This window comes from Babylonia areolata, chromosome 1, assembly GCF_041734735.1.
Source record: "Babylonia areolata isolate BAREFJ2019XMU chromosome 1, ASM4173473v1, whole genome shotgun sequence".
NCBI lineage: Eukaryota > Metazoa > Mollusca > Gastropoda > Neogastropoda > Buccinidae > Babylonia > Babylonia areolata.
Window position 1 is genome coordinate 60,070,718 of NC_134876.1, and position 7,500 is coordinate 60,078,217.

General features: G+C 35.5%; 1 protein-coding gene across 5 annotated transcripts in view; it reads right to left on the bottom strand.

Annotated features, from left to right (window-relative positions):
- Positions 1-7,204: 7,204 nt before the first annotated feature.
- LOC143292901 (dual specificity calcium/calmodulin-dependent 3',5'-cyclic nucleotide phosphodiesterase 1A-like) overlaps positions 7,205-7,500 on the bottom strand; it is a 583,953-nt gene continuing 583,657 nt past the window's right edge. For all 5 annotated transcript variants that reach the window (XM_076603602.1, XM_076603610.1, XM_076603618.1 and 2 more), the window contains one exon: positions 7,205-7,500. This exon is cut by the window's right edge and continues 1,694 nt beyond it. The gene's annotated coding sequence lies outside the window, so the exon portion shown is untranslated.

A 7,500-nucleotide genomic window follows, 5' to 3' on the forward strand; every position in this document is an offset into this window, starting at 1 on the left:
ATATGCAGATACGTTTAGAGATCATCGTAGATTTTCAAAATAGCAATGCTAGCTGGAGGTGGGTTTTTTTGTTTTTTTGTTTGTTTGTTTTTATTTTGTTTTTTTTTTGTTTGTTTGGTTGTTTTTTCGAAAGCGCGAATACCTTTTTTTCTATTGATCTGCGACTTGTATTTACTTTGATTATTTTTGACAAATCACCCAAAACCGTATGCCTAAGACTTCATATTTCGTAGGAATCTTCGTCTTCTTTGTTCGTGGGCTGCAGCTCCCACGTTCACTCGTATGTACACGGGTAGGCTTTTACATGAATGACCGTTTTTACTCCGCCATTTAGGCAACCATACTCCGTTTTTGGGGGGGCCTGGGGGAATCTATTTCATCCTCTTTTCTGTAAGATATCGACATTTTCATCCATCCACCCGTGCTAACTGAATAATCAATGTTTTTTTGTTGTTTTTTTTTTTTTTGGCAGTTTCATCCTGAAAATTTTTTAAAGCTACTGATTTTCAAACAACTTTACATACAAAATTAATCGTTATTATAAAGTATGAACTCTTCGTTTAATATTCTCCCGCAGTTTTCTGACGAAACAATGCGCAGACAATTATCAATCAAATGTTTCTTTATTTCCCTTTCTAGTTTTTTTTTTCTAACTTAAAAAAACTGAATTCTTGGGAGCTATTTTATGTGCATGGTCAACTGAATTCACTATGAAGTATTTTACTTTTGTTTTCAACTGCGTGTGTGTGTGTGTGTGTGTGTGTGTGTGTGTGTTGAACACTCAATTTGAATTAATGTCTATTGTGGTATTAATAGTATTTCACTGTTAGAAGTTTATATAATCAAAAGTTAAAAAAAAAAAATCTTCAAACCTGTTTGCCTGTGTACTTATTCAAATTTTAGTCACCGTCCACCCCTAAGAGATAAAAGATCCTGTTGTGGTCATTTAAACGGTCGTTGAACAAACCTTCTGGATATCCATTTGATTCCTGTGTTGTTGCTGTTTTGGGGGAATTTTTTTTTTAATGTGTATAAGTCTAGTTCCCACTGCTAGAAGCTTACACGGAAACTCTCCCATAAACCTATTCCAATATTAACGAAAGTCCCTTTGGAAATTATTATATTCTTCTTTGTAAAACTCGTCTTCACATCCCTGTCCTCTTATTTCTACGAGCTTTAAGTATATCACCCTACTTTAATATATATATTTAAGGGAAAAAAGGAGAAAAAAGATATCAGTACAAATTCTTAACCTTGTTACATTTCCTTACGTTTGGCATCTTCCGAATAACAATCTATACACCCACTAATAAAAACAACAACAAAACAGCTGGATACAGTTACATTATCAATCCACGAATAAGAAAAATAAACCATAAACTTTCACGACCTATAAGTAACGAAAACAAGACCACACAGATTAGTGAAAACAAACAAAAGCAAACTATATATATAAAAAAGTGACAAACCTATCGTACTTAGAAATAAAGGTGCCGCAGTAACATAAAATTAATGGTTTTATTCTTTTCCCTTTTTTTCTTCTTCTTTTTTTTTTTTTTTACGCAAACGAACAAACAACGAAACAAACAAACGCACAGATCACAGATCTCCGTTTCAGTCATGCAGGATGATTGAAAAAACGTTAATAAATAATCAACAAGTACAGGAAATCGTCTCGAGTGAATGAGCCATGAACAGAGGCCATGAAGAAGTCATGCAGGTTCGGTTAATCAGTCATAAATCACCATGGATTATTACAGGAAGACATAACAAGTCAACAGGATTGAGAAGGAAAAAAAAAAAAAATCCAACAACAAATAAACTTACAGGCATTAATGGATGTTTTCACACGACAGAAAACTATCATTAGAAGAAAGCAGGCTTTGATTTTTTTTTTTCAATTTAAGACTATCGACTCCTTAACAGGAGAAAGGGGGTGGGGTTGAGGATGTGTGTGTGTGTGTGGGGGGGGGGGGGGGGGTGAGGCGGTGGGGGGGGGGGGGGGGCGTTGTTTAAAAGTAATTTCAATGGATAAGTAGCATTCCTTTTAGACTTTTCTGAATAGATGTGGTCGTCGTAGTAGTAGTAGTCGTAGTCGTCGTCGTAGTAGTAGTAGTAGTAGCAGTATAAGTGGTGGAGGTGGTGTATTCATCTGTGACGCAGATATCATTTCAGCTAAGCAAAACAAAACTGTTTCAGCCTGATTTTAACATCATTTTATTCCACACTTTCTTTCACATTATCTTTGCCATTAAAAGTATGTCCATACTATTTTCTTGAATTTTTGTTAGCTTGAATGCTAATATATATATATATATATATATATATATATATATATATATATATATATATATATATATATCTGTGTGTGTGTGTGTGTGTGTGTGTGTGTGTGTGTGTGTGTGTGTGTGTGTGTGTGTGTGTGTGTGTGTGTGTGTGTGTGCGTGTGTGTGTGCTCATATAAAATCATTTTTCAAAGAGAGGACATCCTTAACATGTTTGACTGATATATAAAAAGCATTTGACATGTTAAAACCACTTTAAACAATATATTATGTGGTGGTATGATGTAAAAAAAAAAAAAAAAAAAAAGTTCAATCGCTTTTGGCTGGGAGAAACACTATAACAAAAATCGCTCTACCATATTTATCGAGACTTATCAATACGGGCATTCACCAAGGTTGTAAAAGTGCTCCTCTACTTTTCGACACGGCAATTTATAAAACATTTTTTGCCCAGTGACATGGCTCTCACGCTTTCTTTCGTGCAGCTGTCGACTTTAAATACATAAGGAGTACAGTCCAATGCATTTCTATCACTGCACTGTACTCGCTGGTTGTTCCTTGCTACTCACGTTTAAAAAAAAAAGCTTTCGATTATGATTTTTTTTTTCTTTGGTTCGCTCTTATCGTCATTACTGTCACCATTGATACTCTTATCATTGCTGTTGTTGCCTTGATGTTGTTGTCGTTGTTGTTATCATCATTTATTATCACTAATATACTACACATTCTAACCGCTTATCGGGGATTCAAGTCAAAGAAGTGAATACTCACATTTTAGGGATAGTTATGGTGATATACTGATCATGTTGATGGTGACTACATAAATAAATAAGTAATTAGATAAACGGAATAAAAATCAAAGGACGAAACAAATCTACTGTCCGTGTATGCATAAATCGACATTCCTTTGAAGAGGTCCGTCATGGACAAACGCATCAAGCAATACATACTTCCTGGACTGGTTATCAGATTAACTGGAAGTGAGACATAATAAGTGTATTGTATACAGGCAAACCAGCTAAGAAACTACATCATCAGAAGTAACGAAAAAAAACAAAAAACAAAAAACAAAAAAAACAAAAAAAACAAAAAAACACACCTCATACATGAACATTTGGATAACAGCAGGTTCGGGTTTTCAGCCTCTGTGGGAACGAGAGGCCCAACGCTAATCGATTAATCAGTCATTTTCATCAATTAATTTAACACAGTGTCGCTGCTATCACACACACACACACACAAGAACTAATGAAAAGAACACGTGTCTTTTAGTCCAACCTTTCACTCAGGATGTGTCTCACTGGATTAGCTATCTTTGTAGGCTAATAATTCTTGTAAGCGAATTACAACAGTAAAGTAAATGAAGAGAAACAGCATAATTATATTGGAGTGGTTTCTCTTACTATTAACAAGTACGTACGCTCGCACAGACGTACAGACACACATAGCACAGACACAGAGACACACAGATACAGACAAACACATACACATACACACACGCGCGCGCGCGCGCAAACGTGCGTACGCATGCACGCAAAAGCACACAGACATGTAGACAGACAAAAAAACACACAGATACACACACGTATGCGCGAACGCACAGGGTACACGGCCCACATTTCTGTACAGCACACACACACACACACACACACACACACACACACACACACACACACACACACACACACACACACACACACACACACAAAAGTTCATATTAACTACGAGAAAGAGAGAAAGAAGGAAAAAAGCCACAACCATTGGCACACAGATCATAAACATAAAACTCAAGATGATAATTGATTTAAGTGTTCAGCATAAGTATCACTGTCATTAAGAAAAAAAGAAAAAAAAGGAGAGGGCAATGAAGAACAAAAAAGAAACGCTTTATCAATATTTTACCACAAAAGTATACATTAGGAAATCACAGCCTTTTTTTTTTTTTTTTTTTTTTTTTTTTTTTACATAGCTTTCACCCAGTGGACATCCTCGCTACACCCATAGTTTAAGTAAGATATTCTGCTCTTTCTTACGGAAACCAACTGACGTGTCATCACACAAGCACTCACATCCATACGCACGCGCGTACGCGCGCACGTGCGCTCACACACACACACACACACACACACACACACACACACACACACACACACACACACACAGAAGAATGTGTACAGAGAGAGGGGGGGGATATAGAGAGAAGGAGGGTGGGGAGGGAATATAAAGATAGATGGATAGATAGATAGAGACAGACAGACAGACCGACAGAAAGACAGACAGACCGACAGAGAAATGTACAGACAGGCACACAGACAGGCATAAAATAAATGGCACAAGTAATTCTGGCAGCCTTATTTTTTTTCCAGACCTTGAGCCTGCAACATGTCTTACAGGTTCCAGAATAATAAGATGGGGATAACAAGTGCGTGCTATTTGAACAAAAAACAACAACAAAAAACACCCAAACAAACAAAACAAAACAAACAAACAAACAAAAACAACAACAACAACAACAACAACAACAACAAAAAGAATCAATATCCACATCCTTCAAAAAAAACAACAACACAAACAACAACAAAAAATTATAATAAAAAATCAGTGGGGATACCTTCAGTATACAGAACGAAATCAATACTCCACACCGCCCAACCCATAAAAAAAGTTAATATCAAGCAAAACACCTGAATTAATAAATGATGCTGAAACAGCAACAAACAAACAACAACAACAAAAAACAAAGACAAAAAACGAAAAGATAAAAAGACCAACATCACAGTAAACTTGTGATAAGAAACTCCAGGGAGAGCTGGACAGTACAAGGTCTTCAGAGAAGAAGCCCCCGCCCCTCAGTCAAGTGTTTCGACCCTTACTTAACTCTTTACACTCTAAGGAGGCCGGGCTGCAACCCAGGTCATACATGACTCCTGGATGCCCTTGTATTGCCGACTAACAGTTGAACGTTGAAAGGTCCTGCAGCCTTTTTTTTTTTTTTTTTTTTTTTTTTTTTAACTGGTTACGGGCCAGTGAATTCACATCCACTGTGTCAATGGACCAATCTACTTCTTCCAACGTTTTAAAGTAAACTTCCGAACGTGACAGAAAAAAACAACAACAAAAAAAAACAACTCTGCCCAGACCGCGTTGTTGACTGACTTGTTGGCATAGCACTTTTGTTTTTGTTTGTTTTGTTTTGTCTTTTTTCTCTCTCTTTTTTATGGTCTTTTTTCTCCTCTTTTTTTTATGGGAAGAGGACCGTATTAACCATCTGCAGCCATTACAAATTAACAGGCCACTCAATGTCATTATCACATTATTCCTTTATGATGATTGCTGATTTTTTTTTTTTTTAAGGTGGTTGCAATGATGATGATGATGAAATACAAAACACGCACAAAAAAATCATGACACAAAAATGTAGATGAACAAATAAAAAAAAAAAGAGAGTAAAAGAAACCATAATTATTCTGAAGCCAAATGAACCAAGACAACAATTACAATTATATATATATATATATATATATATATATATATATATATATATATATATATATATATATATATATATATATATACAAAAGAAAATAATCGTAACCAATCAACGGAGGTAAAAGTAAGGTGTTCCCCTGCTCTCATTTTTTTTTCTTTTTTGCTTGTTTCATTTTATGTTCTTTCCTTTTAAAACTTTTTTTTAAAGCAGATACGACTGCTGCATAGTCACATTAATATATTATTAGTAGTAGAAGTACATTTACACACACACACACACACACACACACACACACACACACACAGGCACACACACAAGCACACGCACACGCACACGCACACACACACACACCTCCAACAGGAAACAATCAAAAAACAACAACGAAAGGCATACATTATACAGTATAAATCGCTACAACTGTTTGTTCCAATGGCAAAACCACCCACCACATGTAACAAAATGTAAGAAGATGAGTTTGTAGTAAGAGAAAAAAAAAACACACACACACATACACACACAAAGAGAGAAAACGTAGAGACGGCGGTAGGCAGCAGAATTCTGGCACCATGTAGAGAGAGACAGATGCCAGAAATCATCATAGATAACTGCGTCCTTTGCGGTTTGGGTTGGGTCTCTCTCTCTCTCTCTCTCTCTCTCTCTCTCTCTCTCTCTCTCTCTCTCTCTCTCTCTCTCTCTTTCAGTATCTCTCTCAGCCATTCTCTCGATGCTGTCTAGAAAAGAGTGTCATCCAAATAATGAAAAAAAACCCAAAACAACCCACAACAACAACAAAGACAGAAGAAGAAAAAAGAAAAGAGGGTGAGAGATAAAAAAAAGAAAAAAGAAAAAAAGAAACAGACATACAGAGACATAGACAAACAACCGCAAACACAGTGACACTCAGATGAAGAGACGGACAAGACAATTGACACTTATTTGTTTGTTTGTTTTTTAATGAGAAGTTATTCTGTAAACAAAAACAAAAACGAAATAGGTGAAAAGATAATCATAGCAAGTGCACGCGCGTCGCTGTGTACACTACCCATATATATATATATATATATATAAAAAGAAAGATAAAAAGGTCACACACACTAACGCTTTAACTCTAACCTTCATCCCATTGCTTTCGAAAAAGTCGAGGATAATAACGTCAGTTCACCACAGTTCAGTAGAACAAATTAATCACAGACGTTAATCAATTCAAACAATCGCAATACAATTAATCAAAACAAACACGAGAGATGTTAAATAGATAAACAGATGAATAAGTAAATAGATGAATAGATAAAGAAATAAATAAATAAATAAATAAATAAATAAATAAATAAAATTCAGGGCAAATCCAACAGTCGGAGCCATGAGATTCCATTTATTATGACCATTATTACTGTCCAAGAAAGACGGAAGCAGGGATTATGTTTTTATGGGGTTTTGGGGGGGTTCATCGTCCTGTGACGTCTTTAATAAAACTTACTGAAACTTAACGATGTCTTTCAAGTTTTTTTGGAGTAAAAACATGGCATCATTCAACAGCATGCGTTTCTCCCTGAAAAAAAGTTTCAAATCTGTGTCTCTGTCACTTATGTTGTTATTGGTTTTTTGTTTTGTTTGTTTTTTTAACAACATATTGTTATTGGGTGGTTGTTTTTTGTGTTTTTTTTTGTTTTTGTGTTTTTTGTTTCTTTGTTTGTTTTTGGTTGTTGTTCTTTTTTAACAACACTC